This window comes from Chiloscyllium plagiosum, chromosome 32, assembly GCF_004010195.1.
Source record: "Chiloscyllium plagiosum isolate BGI_BamShark_2017 chromosome 32, ASM401019v2, whole genome shotgun sequence".
NCBI lineage: Eukaryota > Metazoa > Chordata > Chondrichthyes > Orectolobiformes > Hemiscylliidae > Chiloscyllium > Chiloscyllium plagiosum.
The window spans coordinates 42,841,638-42,856,761 of NC_057741.1; the positions used below are offsets into that span (position 1 = coordinate 42,841,638).

The 15,124-nt window shown below is 42.6% G+C and overlaps 1 long non-coding RNA gene across 1 annotated transcript; it reads right to left on the reverse strand.

Annotated features, from left to right (window-relative positions):
* Positions 1–242: 242 nt before the first annotated feature.
* Positions 243–11,098, reverse strand: LOC122539301. Its single transcript, XR_006309026.1, has 3 exons — positions 10,931–11,098; positions 1,286–1,452; positions 243–340 (listed from the first exon to the last, which is right to left on the reverse strand). It is a non-coding gene; the product is annotated as an uncharacterized LOC122539301 (long non-coding RNA).
* Positions 11,099–15,124: the final 4,026 nt, after the last annotated feature.

Below are 15,124 nucleotides of genomic sequence, written 5' to 3' on the forward strand. Positions count from 1 at the left end.
CCACACTCAGCTCCTCTTCTCCACAACACAACTTAGGCTCGGTCTCTCTCATCAGACCCTTTTCCTTCACCTCTTTAGTCACATCCCCATCTCCCATTTAGACCTCCAAATGAAGTAACTGAGCAGATTGTGGTGACATAATGTTGCCTTAATCTGCAAATTACCACAAATTGAGACAGATGCCCTTCCCAAAGATGCAGATTGCATTTAGAACATAACAGAAAAGAAGAGGTGTCTCTTACCTATTGTCCCTCAAACAGAGGGAAGATAAAATCAGCGTAGTTGTAAACTCCACCCATACTTTTCAAATTTGACTTGGTAGACATAACTTCACAAATCCCTGTGCAGTTGTAGAGAGATTAATATCCAGCTGTTATATGCATTCAGACAATTACACAGTGATAAACATCTACAGCTGTTGGAAAAGCTGGTCCAGCTTGAAACAACCAATCTGGGAGCAATGTGGATCTGTAGAGAATGGAACCATGAAAGCAGGACATTTCTCACACTATGTGCACCAGATTTATAGAGTCTGAGAACAATGAAGTGTCTGTCTCTTTTCCAAGCACCCTGCCCACTCGTCTATAAGCCCACACAAAACAGGAACAGCTGTTGTTAGACATCAGCAATTTGTTGCTATAGAAGCCTCTCTTCATTGCTCTTGTCTAACTTATTTGCCGAGGATAAATTGGATGTCGATTGTAAAGCACCTGGCTTCAAACTTTGATCTGAAATCAGAGTTGGATTTCACTGCCCATTAGCCTCACGATGGTTAAGTATGAATTTGCTTCTATAGTTAAAGGATATAAAGTAACTGTAAAGTATTGTGTTATTCATTTTTTTTTGTTTTCCATTCAGTTAGAATATTATGAGAAACAGATTATCTGATAAGGAGATCACTCAATCTGGATGTTGTTGTCTTTAGAGGTCAAAGGCAATCAATTCAAGAGGGGATAAGTCATGTTTGAAAGATGAGGATTTCAATTACAGAGGGTCATCACTTAAAGCTGTGGTCATGTCACTGAAAATAGTGATTTTAAGAGAAGTGTGGGATTCCACAGGGATCAATGTAGCTGGAATAATATTCCTTCAGACATATTTTAACCAGAGAATAAAGCAAATACATATGCTGGGATAAAATGCCCTGAGTGTGCAGCACTGTATTCCTAGTCAAAGCGAAGCAAAAGAGAATAATTTAGAAAATGGCTGAAAATCTGTATAAATTAAAATTAGGTGACTCTCAGCAGTAGCCCTAAAGTACCTCCTTCATGGCTTCATACATTACCTGTAACACTTGTGAAACTCAGCTTCATTTGTTTCACACTGTCTCTGGCTCATGTTTAAAATGGTGGCAAGTCCTGAGTTTCATATTCTTGTCAACTCTGTCTATGTCACTCCTTTTCCACTCTGTGGGCAAAGTCTTTCACTGTGGAATCCAAATCCAGGGACGGCCTGAAAGTAGATGATAAATAAATGGTGGTGGATGGAATTTTTAATGCAATTACGTGATTTTCAGCTTATTGCACATGCAAACCCACTTTCTGCAAGTTGAATGACAAATCTTATGGGGCCACCAAACCCATTCCTCCAGGACCTTCTTTTGTTGCTCGAACTTGTGTTTGCTACCAACCCCATCCCACCCCACAGCAGGATGGAACCAGCTCCACAGGTTAGGCCTCACTAGAGATTTTGACGAAGGCCATCCAAGACAGGCAGAGATGCCATCCTCCCCAGCAATAGCAAAAGTATGTAGCACTGTCTACTCACTGCAAACTGACACACATAGATGCATCATTGTCTAACTTTGTCTAATGACAGGCATGTCAAATAGGAAAACCATGTGTAAGATTCAACACCACCACACTGGAAAATCTGGACTTGATGTGTGACAGCCACTTCATATTGTCAATCTTCTACCTTCATTGGGAAGATGATGGCTTTGTTGTATTATTGCTAGACTATTAATCCAAAAACTCAGGTTATGTTCTGCAGGCCCGGGTTTGAATCCCACCATGGCAGATGGTGGAATTTAAATTTTTTTAAAAATCAGGAATTAAAAATCTACTGATGACCATGAAACCATTGCCACTGGTCAGAAAAACCTATCTGGCTCACTAATGTCCTTCAGGGAAGGAAATCTATCATCCCCACCTGGTCTGGCCTAAATATGACTCCAAAGCCACAGCAATATGGTTGACTCTTAACTGCCCAGTGAAATGGTCTAGCAAGCCGTTCACTTCAAGGGCAATAAATTCTGGCCAGCCAGCAAGGTCCACAACCTATGAGTGAATTAAATAAAAGCTTCTGAGCAGTGCATTTTCTAGTTACTTACTGGACACCTGTCCATTACCTAACAAGACTGTTCACGCACCCATTGTTTAGACACTCAATCCTTGATTTCTTTTCTGCAAACAAACAGAGAATGCCTTTAACTGGACAGGGAGTCTCCCAGACCAGTGAAAGGGTGCCTGATATTTGCGGCTTTGCCCCTTTTGAAGAGTAAGTCGCAGAACTGGCAGGGCAGGAGTGTAACTATGGCTACACCAATGGAAAGGTAAGACTCTCACGGAAAACTAATAAGTATATCTGCATTGTGCTGTTATCAAATATGTAGACAATGTAGTAATTTGTTTAAATAAATCAATGCATGGGTCCAGCAGCTGACTCTTTCTATTATCCGCTCCGAATATTAGCAAATAGCAAAAGAAAAAGAGGAGGAGATTGGTTCTGGGGGAATACTTTCAGTCACCAACACAACCACCTCTAAGGATGATGTCTCTAAAATCTCAAAGAAGGCCATTTAGCAATCCTGTCCATCAGCACAGATTCATTTCAGAATCACGGGAGGATATTTAACCCACCGTTTCTGCACAAGCTCTCCAAATGAGAATGGGAAACAAAACCTCTTGTTCATAGGATATCTTACCATTAAGTGTATAAGTCCTGCTAAGATTTGCTTTCCCAAAATGCTTCTACACTGTCTCCAATGCATTCACATCCTTCCTGTAATGAGGCACCCAGACTGTATAAAAAACTTCAGCGGTCTAACAAGTATCTTATACAAGTTCAACATCACCTCTGTGCTCTTGTATGCATTGTGCACTTTATTAAGGTAACCAAGAAAGGCAAATGGAATTTTGACATTTATTGCTAAAGGAATAGAGTATAAAAGTAGAGAAGTGCAACTATAACTAAACAAAGCATTAATTAGACAGCACCTGGAATACCGCATACAAGTTTGGTTCCCTTACTTGAGAAGGGATGTAGTTGCATTGGAGACAGCTCAGAAGACATTCACTAGATTGATTCCAGAGATGAGTAGGAAACAGAAAGTGATGGTTGAAGGTTGTTTCTTGGACTGGAGGCCTGTGACTAGTAGTGTGCCACAGAGGTGGGTGCTGGGATCTTTGTCATTTTTAGTTTACATAAATGATCTAGATGTGATGTACAAGGTATGATTAGAAAATTTGCAAATGATACAAAATTAGGGAGTATTGTTGATAGCAAGGAAGATTATCAAAGAATGCAGAAGGATCTTGATCAGATGGGGAAGTGGGCTGAGGATTGGCAAATGCAGTTCAATGCAGATAAGCACTAGGGAGTGTTGCTGAACAAAGAGATCTTGGAGTGCAGGTTCATAGCTCCTTGAAAGTGGAGTTGCAGGTAGATAGGATAGCGAAGAAGGCATTTAGTATGCCTTCCTTTATTGGTCAGAGTATTGAGTACAGAAGTTGGGAGGTCATGTTGCGGCCGTACAGGACATTGGTTCGGCCACTTTTGGAATATTGCATGCAATTCAAGTCTCCTTCCTATTGGAAAGATGTTGTGAAATTTGAAAGGGTTCAGAAAATATTTACAAGGATGATGCCAGAGTTGGGGGATTTGGGCTATAGGGAGAGGCTGAACAGGCTGACGCTGTTTTCCCTGGAGCGTCGGAGGCTGAGGGGTGACCTTACAGAGGTTTTCAAAATATGAGAGGCATGGATAGGACAAATAGACAAAGTCTTTTCCCTGGGGTTGGGGAGTCCAGAATGAGAGGGCATAGGTTTAGGGTGAGAGGAAAAACACATAAAAAAGACCTAAGGGGCAACTTTTTCATACAGAGGGTGGTATGTATATGGAATGAGCTGCCAGAGGAAGTGGGGGAGGCTAGTACAATTGCAACATTTAAAAGGCATTTGGATGGGTATATGAATAGGAAGGGTTTAGAGGGATATGGGCTGGGTGCTGGCAGGTGGGACTAGATAGGGTTGGAATATCTGGTCGGCATGGACGGGTTGGACCGAAGGGTCTGTTTCCATGCTGTACATCTCTATGACTCTAAATGGCTTACAAGAACGGCTCCAGGAATGTGAAATTCCATTTATGAGGATAGATTGGAGAAGTCGGGATTGTTCTTCTTGGAAAGAAGGCTGCCAGATTTGATAGAGGTTTTGAAACTCATGAGCCAGCTGGATAGGGTAGGTATAGATGTTCCTGCTCATAAAAGAAAGGAAGGACAGACCATAGGTTACAGTGATGTATAGATGAAGCAAAGGTGATGTGATAAAAACCATTTTTACATAGTGAGTAGTTTAGAATACATTACCTGGAAATATAGTAAGGAGGCAAGTTCAATTGAGACATTGAAGAGGACTATGGATTATTATTTAGATAGAAATAGTTTGCAGTATAAGGGGGAAAGACAGGAGACTGAAGCAGGCATGGTGGGCCAAATGTCTCCTCTTCTGCCTCACAATTGAGAGATTCTGGAACAATTCGCCACTCACCAGATGGCTGCCAAAAGGCTAGCATTCTTTGAGTGTGCCACCTTTGGGAGTGTTGCCAATTTGACCTTGTTGCCAATTTGTTGCCAATTTGACCTTGTTCTTCACTAGTGACATTCCACGATGGTCTTCTGCACCCAGCTCTCACCGACTGGAACCAAGTCGTGTTGGCCAGACAGGACTAAGCTCTGTCATAGACAAGGACAGCTTCTTCATCCCCCAAGTCTTTGTCATCCTCCTGTTCCACAGATCCTCAGCGTCAGTCACATCTCCCCATTGCCTGTTCCAACTGAGCAGCACACCACACACAAGGGTGATGCAGCATACTTTGTTTGAAGTTTACTGGAGGAACCCTCCCAGACCAGTCCAAGCAGCAGAACCATATCTTCAGCAGCCCCATCATCTGTATTGTATATGCACTCCACATAAGTCAGGATGCACAATGGTCTCATGAGCCAGAGTCACAATAGAAAGCCATTGTCATCAAATAACCAGCCCTGTAAGGTCCCTAGACCCTCAAACACACCAGGTATGTGAGACTGCTGTGGGATGTAGAAGCTGTGGTAGATGCCAGGGTAGTGTGATCACGGATCACCTCAACTTGACCTTATGGAACAGCTTTCCTGTTGATGAGTTTTGCGATGTCGAGATATAGTATTCTCAGTGCCATGTCTGTGCAGTGATGGCTCCTTGCACCTGGGTTCTGAATCCTACTGCCTGGACTGCAGCACAATGCATCAACCTGGTGTAGGTGCTGTATGGCTGCGTGACAAGCACATTATAGCTGTTTCTTTGTGCTCCAATCTCCTTTCCACATCAGTCCCACATTAATCCTTCAAATTCTCATTATATTCAGGACAGTCCATAGTTAAATTTACATAATAGATAACGAAGTGATGGTCTCTGCCTCCCACAGCATCCTTGTACATTACGTAATTAATTGTTTGGCTTTGAGCAGCACTGTCATCTTTTAAAGTCATTGTTGCTATCCCAGTGTCATTGAGACGCCAGTATTCAAGTTGCAAGGAACAATGGCATTGTACAAGTTGCCTTTCACCAGCATTCGACCCTAAGCATGCTCACTCTGCGTGCTTTGCTAATGGACAATTAAGTAATTGCAAATTAAATGTAGCTGGAGTTTGCACAAACCTGCTTCATGCATTTGTCCCTTCACCGTTCTACTGTCCAGCTGACATGGATCCCACTCTTTTGTCCTGACCCTGGGCATTGTCTCAACTATTTTCCAGTTGCATCGCACAGTGTAATAAGGGCAAGTGATGGCAGGGCTCACCCTGGTCACCAATTATTCCCCACCTCCAGGGCCTCTATGTCTCTTTTTATCTCGCATTACCCCTAAACCTAAATTTCCATTGATCCCCTTCATGTGAAGATGCACCACATTGAACTTTGCCTCTAACTGAAACAAAAACAGATATTGCCCAAAGAAATTCAACAGGTCTGGCAGCATCTGTTGAGTGAAAGCAGAGTTAACATTTCAGGCTCAGTAACCCTTCACTTTTCCTGCCCTCTGAGACCTGATGTTACACCCTAATGATGCCTGCCCTGAGCCTCTGAGGTCTCCCCGTGGATGTCACGAGGTTTGTCACCAATAAGACCCTTCTAATGGGTTCCATGTGCTATTCAGCAAATCCCTCTTCCATTCACTATAACTCATTACTTTAATGTCCTTGTCCCCACCTTTACAAACGCCACTGCTTCCCCATCAGCCTCCACTCCCACATCCTTTTTGACAGTGAAACCCCACCATCCTTGCCCTTACTGCCCCTAAAAGCCCCTTTGCACCATCCTGAATGATCAATGGACTAATGCCCATGACTGTATTCACCCCAAACCTCCACAATAAGCAAACCCTGAATACCAACTGACCCGACCCCTGACATCTGTGTTCGAACTCCCTGACATTGCCCCGGCCCTTTTTCTGTCACTGAGCAGCTTCCTGGTCCATACCACAATCATCAACTCATCTTTGTATATCAGAGAAGGCATGTTTTTCCTCCATCTCTTACTTTCTGGAGTCATCGCTCCTTGTTTTGAGAGGTTGTGGAGGGTTCAGCACATAATGATGTTTAGGATACTGTTTCTGGAGGTAACACTGTGCACTGACAGAGCTATACAGTGTCTGAATCTCATCCGAACAGACGCATCACCTGCTCAATGTTGACTCTTGTGGAGGAACCTTCAGCATTACACTTTTCCTTGAAGAAGTCTGAAGATTCCTCACTGATGTTACGAGTTAAGTCTTCTGGAGGTTGCTCTTATCTTCCAGCAACCAGCCTGCTACTGACAAGTAGCATGAAAAACTTCAGATTTGAATGCTCTAGAATGCAATAGTCATTATGAGGTACCTGGATGTCAAGCACAAATTTGGAGCATTTGTTCTTTTATTCACAGTTCACAAAGAAAGCTGTCAGCTCCTAGGGCATTCCACACCAATACTTGTACAAGCTATAGCATCTTACACATATGGGAACCATCCCATTGCAGCAAATTCTATCATCCTGGCTGCTCTCTGTATGCATGAGAACATCACTAAATAGAACATAGAACAGCACAGCACGGTACAGTACAGGCCCTTTGGCCTTTGATGTTATACTAACTTTTTAATCTACACTAAGATCAGACTAATTTACATATCCTTCATTTTACCATCATCCAAGAGTCGCTTAAATGTATCTAATGTATCCCTAATGTATCTGACTATACCACCATTGCTGGCAGTGCATTCCAAATACCCACCACTCTCTGTGTAAAGAAACTACCTCTGACATCTCCCCTAAACCTTTCTCCAATCACCTTAAAATTATGCCGCCTTGTGATAGCCATTTTTGCTCTGGGAAGAAGTCTCTGACTATTCACTCTAACTATGCCTCTTAACATCTTGTACACCTCTATCAAGTCACCTCTCATCCTTCTTCGCTGCAATGAGAAAAGCCCTAGCTCCCTCAACCTTTCTTCATAAGACATGCCCTCCAGACAGGACAGCATCCTGGTAAATCTCCTCTGCACCCACTCTAAAGCTTCCACATCCTTCCTATAGTGAGGCGACCAGAACTGAACACAATATTCCAATGTGGTCTAACCAGGGCTCTATAGGGCTATAGCATAATCCTCACAGCTCTTAAGCACAATGAAAGTCAATACACTGCACACCTTAACAACCCTATCAACGTGGGTGGTAACTTTGAGGGATCTACGGACATGGAACCCAAGATCCCTCTGTTCCTCCACACTGCCAAGAATCCTGCCTTTAATGCTATATTCTGTATTCAAATTCGACCTTCCAAAATGAATCACTTCACACTTTTCCAGGTTGAATTCCATCTGCCACTTATCAGCCTAGCTCTGCATCCTGTCAATGTCCTGTTGCAACCTACAATAGCCCTCAACACTATACCGTCCACTTCCTCATCCAAGTAATTTGTAAAAATCATAAAGAGCAGAGATCCCAAAACTGATCCCTGTGAAACACCACAGGTTACCGCGCTCTAGGCTGAATGCTTTTCATCTACAACCACCCTGTCTGTCTTCTATGGATCAGCCAATTCTGTATTCAGACAGACAGGTTTCCCTGTATCCCATGCCTCCTTACTTTCCGAATGAGCCTACCATAGGGATCCTTATCAAATGCCTTGCTAAAATTCATGTACACCAGATCCACTGCTCTACTTTCATCCATGTGTTTTGTCACATCCTCAAAGAATTCAATAAGGTTTTGAGACTTGACCCTCACAAAGCCATGTTGACTATCTCTAATCAAACTATGGTTTTCCACGTAATCATAAATCCTGTCTCTCATAATCATCTCCAATAATTTTCCCACCACAGATATAAGACTGACTGGTCTTTGGTTACCAGGATTATCCCCATTCCCCTGTCTTGAACAAGGGAATAACATTTGCCACCCTTTAATCATTTGGTACTACTCCAGTGGACAATGAGGATGCAAAGATCATTACCAAAGACACAGTAATCTCTTCCCTTGCTTGCCGTTGTAACCTTGGGTATATCCTGTCTAGCCTAGGGGACTTATCTATTCTTATGTTTTTCAAAATTTTCAACATATCATCCTTTTTAATATCAAGGTGTTTGTTTCACACTGTCCTCACAGATTTCAAGGTTCCTCTCAGCAGTGAATACTAAAGCAAAGAATTCATTAAGGACCTTCCCTAACTTCTCTGACTCCAGTTCCCTCCACGATCCCTGATCGGCCCTACTCTTGTTCCTCACATAAGGGTAGTATGCCTTAGGGTTTTCCTTAATCCTACTGCTAAAGCTTTTATGTGCCTCCTTCGGGCTCTCCTAAGTCCATTCTTCATTTCCTTCCTGACTATCTTGTAACCTCTAGAGCCCTGTCTGATCCTTGTCTTGTCAAACTTAAGTAAGCTTCCTTCTTAGTCTTGCGTGGATGTTCCATATCTCTGGTTATCCAAGGTTCCTTCACTCTACCATCCCTTCCTTGCCTCAGTGGGAGAAACTTATCCAGCACTATCAGCAAGTGCTCCCTAAACAACCTCCACATTTCTATCGTGCATATCCCTGAGAACATCTGTTCCCAATTTAGGCTCCCCAGTTCCTGCTTAATAGCATTGTAATTTCCCCTCCCCCAATTAAATACTTTCCACCAAGTGGTTGGTTCCCAAGCACCAAATCCACATGGCCTCCCCTCATCGGCCTTATTATATATCAAGTCAGGAACCCTTCCTGGTCACACCTGACAAAAACTACTCCATCCAAACTATTTGAACTAAGGAGGTTCCAATCAATATTAGGGAAGTTAAAGTCACCCATGACAACAACCCTGTTACTTCTACACCTTTTCAAAATCTGCCTCCAAATCTGCTCCTCCATGTCTCTGTTGCTATTCAGGAGTATGTGGAAAAATCCCAATAAAGTGACTGCTCCTTTCCTGTTACTGACTTCCACCCATACTGACTCTGTAGACAAACCCTCCTTTATGACCTCCTTTTCTGCAGCTGTGATACCATCCCTGATTAGCAATGTCACTCCCCCATCCCACTTACCTCCCCCACTAATCTTTTTGAAACATCTAAACGTGGAACATCCAACAACCATTCCTGCCCGTGATATCCAAGTCTATGTAATGGCCACAACATCATAGTTCCAAGGACTGATCCATGCTCTAAGTTCATCATCCATATTCCTATACTTCTTGCATTAAAATAGACAGACTTCATCCACAACCATGAGTAACATCCATCCTACCAGTCCTGTGAAATAGATGCAAATTCACTGCCACGATGATTTGAGACCATTCCCAGAGATGAAAGGATGCCACAATGATGCCTTCCTTACTAATTTGCAGGATTCACATAATCCACTTTCTCCTTGATGTGAGAGTCCACATATGACCATCAAAAGTAGCTCCTGGCTATTTCTTTCATTCGCACCATGGAGAGGGGTGCCCTTTCTTATGGACCAGTCCAGAACCCCTCAAAACACTTCTAGAAGGTAGCCCAGACCCTAACTTTTCTGACCATTTTACACCTGCTTAAAACAGATATTTCAGGAGTGATGCAGCTGGCCCAACTACTCAGTTTCAAACAAAACAGAATTTATTATACACATGAACAAAAGAAAACTGAATTTAGAATAACAAAACTATTTGAAAACCTAATTGACTCTATCGCAACTTCATGATGCTGTTCCAAATACTTGCAACATCCCTATAAACACTCCCTTGGCAAATAAGATAAAATCAATCACAGGTTCTTACAGGAGAAATGTCAGAGAGAAACGTTCATATGGAGCTGTTTCTTGGAGCTGGGAGAACTAGCCACTCCCTTTTCATTGTACAAGTGCTTTTTTAAAAGCTTGAAAGCTTTTTTGCCTGAGACAGTATCTGTTAGCTAAAATCAAATTGACCCTAAAACCCATACAAACCAGACTCATTGGAATCTATGCATTTACGACCCCTCTCAAAAACAACAGCAAGGACAGAATATCCTTGTCAAAGGAGCAGCATTGTCACATCCTGCTGGACTTGGTCTTTCCCCTTAACTGGACAGGAATGTAAACGTTCACTCCCCACTTAAACACCCATCTGATATAGATAATTCCGTATAATTATGAGTATTTTCATGACTGGTTCTCCCTCTCCACACCTGACTCACTGACATCAATACCTTGTCATCCTGGGAAAAATACAATTTTCAGGTTCCAGTCAAGAAAATTCTTACTCCTCTTGGTAGCTTTAACAAAGCATCTGTATTGTCATGCTTCTCCACTTGTCAGTATCTGATTTCACATGAGTAAGTTGATGGAGCCAGCACCCATCTCTGCAGGCATGTTGCCACCACTGATGATCTAGACAAGCAGGAGGCTGGAACAACAAGCAAGCCAGGCAGCATCAAGAGGCGGAGAAGTTGACGTTTTGGGTGTAACCCTTCTTCAGGGCCGATCAGCCTGGTTGTCAGATCAGACCACGAACTTGCCACACAGTCATTTATAAGGCCCAAGAATGGTCTCAGACGAGACACGTTCTCCAGTCTAGGGGCCTTCATGTTAGCCTCCACCTTCTTGGATGCCTTGTGTAAACCCTCACCACTGATTACGTGGCCAGGTACTCTAAAAGCTTGTATTTCTCCCTTTTCACTTGTATGTCATACTCCTGAAACCTTTTCCAGGATTTATTCTAAGTTTTTCAAATGCTCTGCAGGGTCCTACACGGGGACCAAACTTGCTGCCATTGCCATTTCCGCTGTCAGGCACCTGACTAGCTGCAGACCTATAGCCTCAGTTCAGCCTGCAAGTCTAGACCGTGGAATTAAGCCTGGGATCTGCTCCTTGCTTGGACTGGAGTGGAGTCGTGTTCACCTCATCCTGGTGTTGCTGCTGCCGTCAGCTGTCTTCTCCTTTGTAGTTTACTCTGCCTCACTATTATCCAGGCCTGTGCCACCATCTATATTCATCATTCCACGCAGGGTCCACTCTAGCTGATGCTATCATCAATGCCACTGCGACCGAGGTGGAAACGTAACAGAAAAGACTTTAAAGGAAATAAAGCAAAAGTAAAAGGCAAAGGTAAACAGAAATAAAAAGAAATAAAATGAAAGAAAAGAACAGTAGACAGAAGAGTACAAGTACGTGACTCAGTAGTCTGAATGCTGCCAATCTGCTGCCACCATCCTGAAACATCTACAGTTAGTACCACACTCTACTGAGCTTCTACTGTTGCTTTGCTGGTAGCCAACTCCATAAAGGTAGCAATATGCCTTGAAATCCAAGTCTCTCCTTGTTCGTAGCTTCTGCTGAGTGGTCTCCTGTTAAAGGTCATAAACCAAATGGTCCCAGGAGACACATTAGAGGAACCCCCTAATTCGCAATGCTCTGCTAATCTATTTAAGGTGGCCATAAATAGATGCCTTCATACCGTAGCCATTTATAAAAACAGAAATGTTCTGCAATCATCAGTGGCTTTGGTGCACAACACTTTGCACATTTCTTGGTAGGTCTTCTCCGCAGGTTTCTCTGCACCTCGAGACTACCTCGAATTGTGAAGGTCTTGCTCCCAATTGTACTTAAGAAAACTGGTAACATAATGTCTTCAGCCATTTTATTCACCTTTAAATACACACTAAAACATTTGGTGTACAGTGTCCAACATCCTATCTCTTCAACAAAAGGTCCCATCACTTCAAATTGGCCTGTCATTTTGTTTTTCTGCCAGTGAGAAATTTTTCCACTACTCAAGTCTAGTAGCATTTCACAGCCCACATCCTTCGATGAACATTTTCTGCATTGGCTGCTCCCTCATTGTGTTAGGATGCCATTCTTCCCTGTATTGCCTGCAGCCGACATCCCCTCACAACCAATCTCCGCAACAACTTCAATAAGCTCCTAGGTGAGTGCTCTCCAGTTCAGTCGCTGGCTGTGACCCAAGCCCCCTCGTGATGCCATTCTTGGCCTGCTCCCCATGTGTGTACCACTCACCCACAGCCCGAGTCCCCTCGCAGCCACTTCTTGATATTACCTCCACAACCCTGTGTGCTATTTTTGAGTGATGTTTGTCCTCCCAACAGAAATAAAGGTCACTTGCACACAGCTTGTGACCGGGTGCAACGCTTAACACCAGTTGTTATGTTTGTGGTCCACTAGAACAAGAAATAAAACACAAGGTAGATGGAGGGTAATCTAGAACAGGGAATCCTTTATCATACCTTCTCTCAGCTCCACAGTTGGTCCCAAATGCCTGTCCACCTCCTGCACTGGGTCACCTGACCTGCTCTCTTAAAGGGGCAACACTACACAACTATGTAACACTAGATTTTTGTGATTTATGCATGAGAGCATCCAAATCCCTCTACGCTGCAGCTTTCTGCAGTCTTTCCCCATTTAAAGTACATTTAAAGGAACTACTGCTTTATACAGGGAAGTGATCAATTGTCCCGCCCTGTATGCCTGGCCAAGTGCAAGGCCTTTTCATGAGAAGTGGCAATGGCATTTGAATTGTCACAATCAAAAACTAAAACATACAGTTTTCAGTAGATTTTTCATAATCCTGTTTAATGTAAATGCTGTAACAAAGCACAAGGTCAACCCAGATGGAAATAATTAAATCCCCAAATAAAATTTCACAGCTGGCTGTGTTGGAAATAACCCACACCCTTGAGCAACCAGAATACATCAACAAAGGTTATAACATCTGGAAATGTCTAAAAGACAGGAAACTGTCTCGGCTCCTCATATACGTGTGCATTCCCTGACTCACAGACTCATGGGGCGAATTTCTTATCTGCTTGGCTCAGCGGTCGTCTGTAGTCAGCAGGGTGAGAAAGCAAAAACTGCCGGCCTATCAGGACTTGGCAGAATCCCGCTTACCTAAACATTTAACTTGATTGTGTTCATTAATTAACAGGAAATCTCCATATGACGGGATATTTTAGCAATATTTAAAATCAATTAATTTCTAAATTCAACTGTTCTAACATAGTAGGGCAAGCTGAAAGTACAGCACACTAGGAAGCCTGTGTAATGGAAAAGTAGGAAAACTTTAAATAGAAATGTATGACTGCATTTCTTTGCCTTCAGTGGTATGCATTTTGATCAGCAGCAAAAACAGCAGCAGCAACACTTGCTTATCAACAAACGGCAACAAACCTCTGCACTTGCTGGTCGCTGAGAAGCGTAGCCTATAGGCAATCAAACAATAATATCACATTGGGCAATAAACAAATAAATAACTAATGCATGTAAAAATGGTATGGCAATTATCATGGGGGATTTTAATTTACATGTCAATTGGTCAAACCAGCTTGTTCAGGGTAGGCTTGAGAAGGAGTTCATTAAATGTATCCACGATAGTTTTCATCGAATAGTCTGTAAGGGAACCGATGAGGGAGCAAGCTATCCTAGATCTGGTCCTGTGTAATAAGGCAGGAATAATTAATGACCTCATAGTCAGGGATCTTCTTGGAAGGAGCAATCACAGTACGGTTGAATTTAGAATACAGGTGGAAAGCTTGAAGATACAATCCAAAACCCGGGTCCTGTGCTTAAACAAAGTCTACAACAGAATGAGGGAGGACTTGGTTTAAATAGACTGGAAACAAAGACTTTATGGTGGGACAGTTGATGAACAGTGGAGGACTTCCAAATAAGTTTCTCAAAGTGCTCAGCAAAAGTATATACCAGTGAAAAGGAAGGATTGTAAGAAAAGGGGTAATCTGCCATGGGTATCTAAGGAAATAAGGGAGGGTAACAAATTGAAAGAGAAGGCATACAAAGTGGCCAAAAACAGCAAGAAATTAGAAGATTGGGAAAACTTTAAAGGTCAACAGAAAATCATAAAAAGAGCCATATAGAAAAGTAAGATCGATTATGAGAGTAAATTAGGTCAGAATGTAGAGACAGACAGCAAAAGTTATTATAAATATATGAAATGAAAAAGAATAGCTAAGATAAACATTGGTCCTTTACAGGATGAGAAGGGATATTTAGTAATGGGATATGAGAAAATGGATGAGGTATTGAATAGGTATTTTAGAACGTAGAACATAGAAGATTACAGTGCAGCACAGGCCCTTCGGCCCTCGATGTTTGTCAACCCATCAATCTGAAGCCCATCTAACCTACACTATTCAATTTTCATCCATATGTTTATCCAATGACCATTTAAATGCCCTTAAGTTGGCGAGTCTACTACTGTTGCAGAGGTAAAAATAATGACTGCAGATGCTGGAAACCAGATTCTGGATCAGTGGTGCTGGAAGAGCACAGCAATTCAGGCAGCATCCGACGAGCAGCAAAATCGACATTTCGGGCAAAAGCCCTTCATCAGGAATAAAGGCAGAGAGCCTGAAGAGTGGAGAGATAAGCTA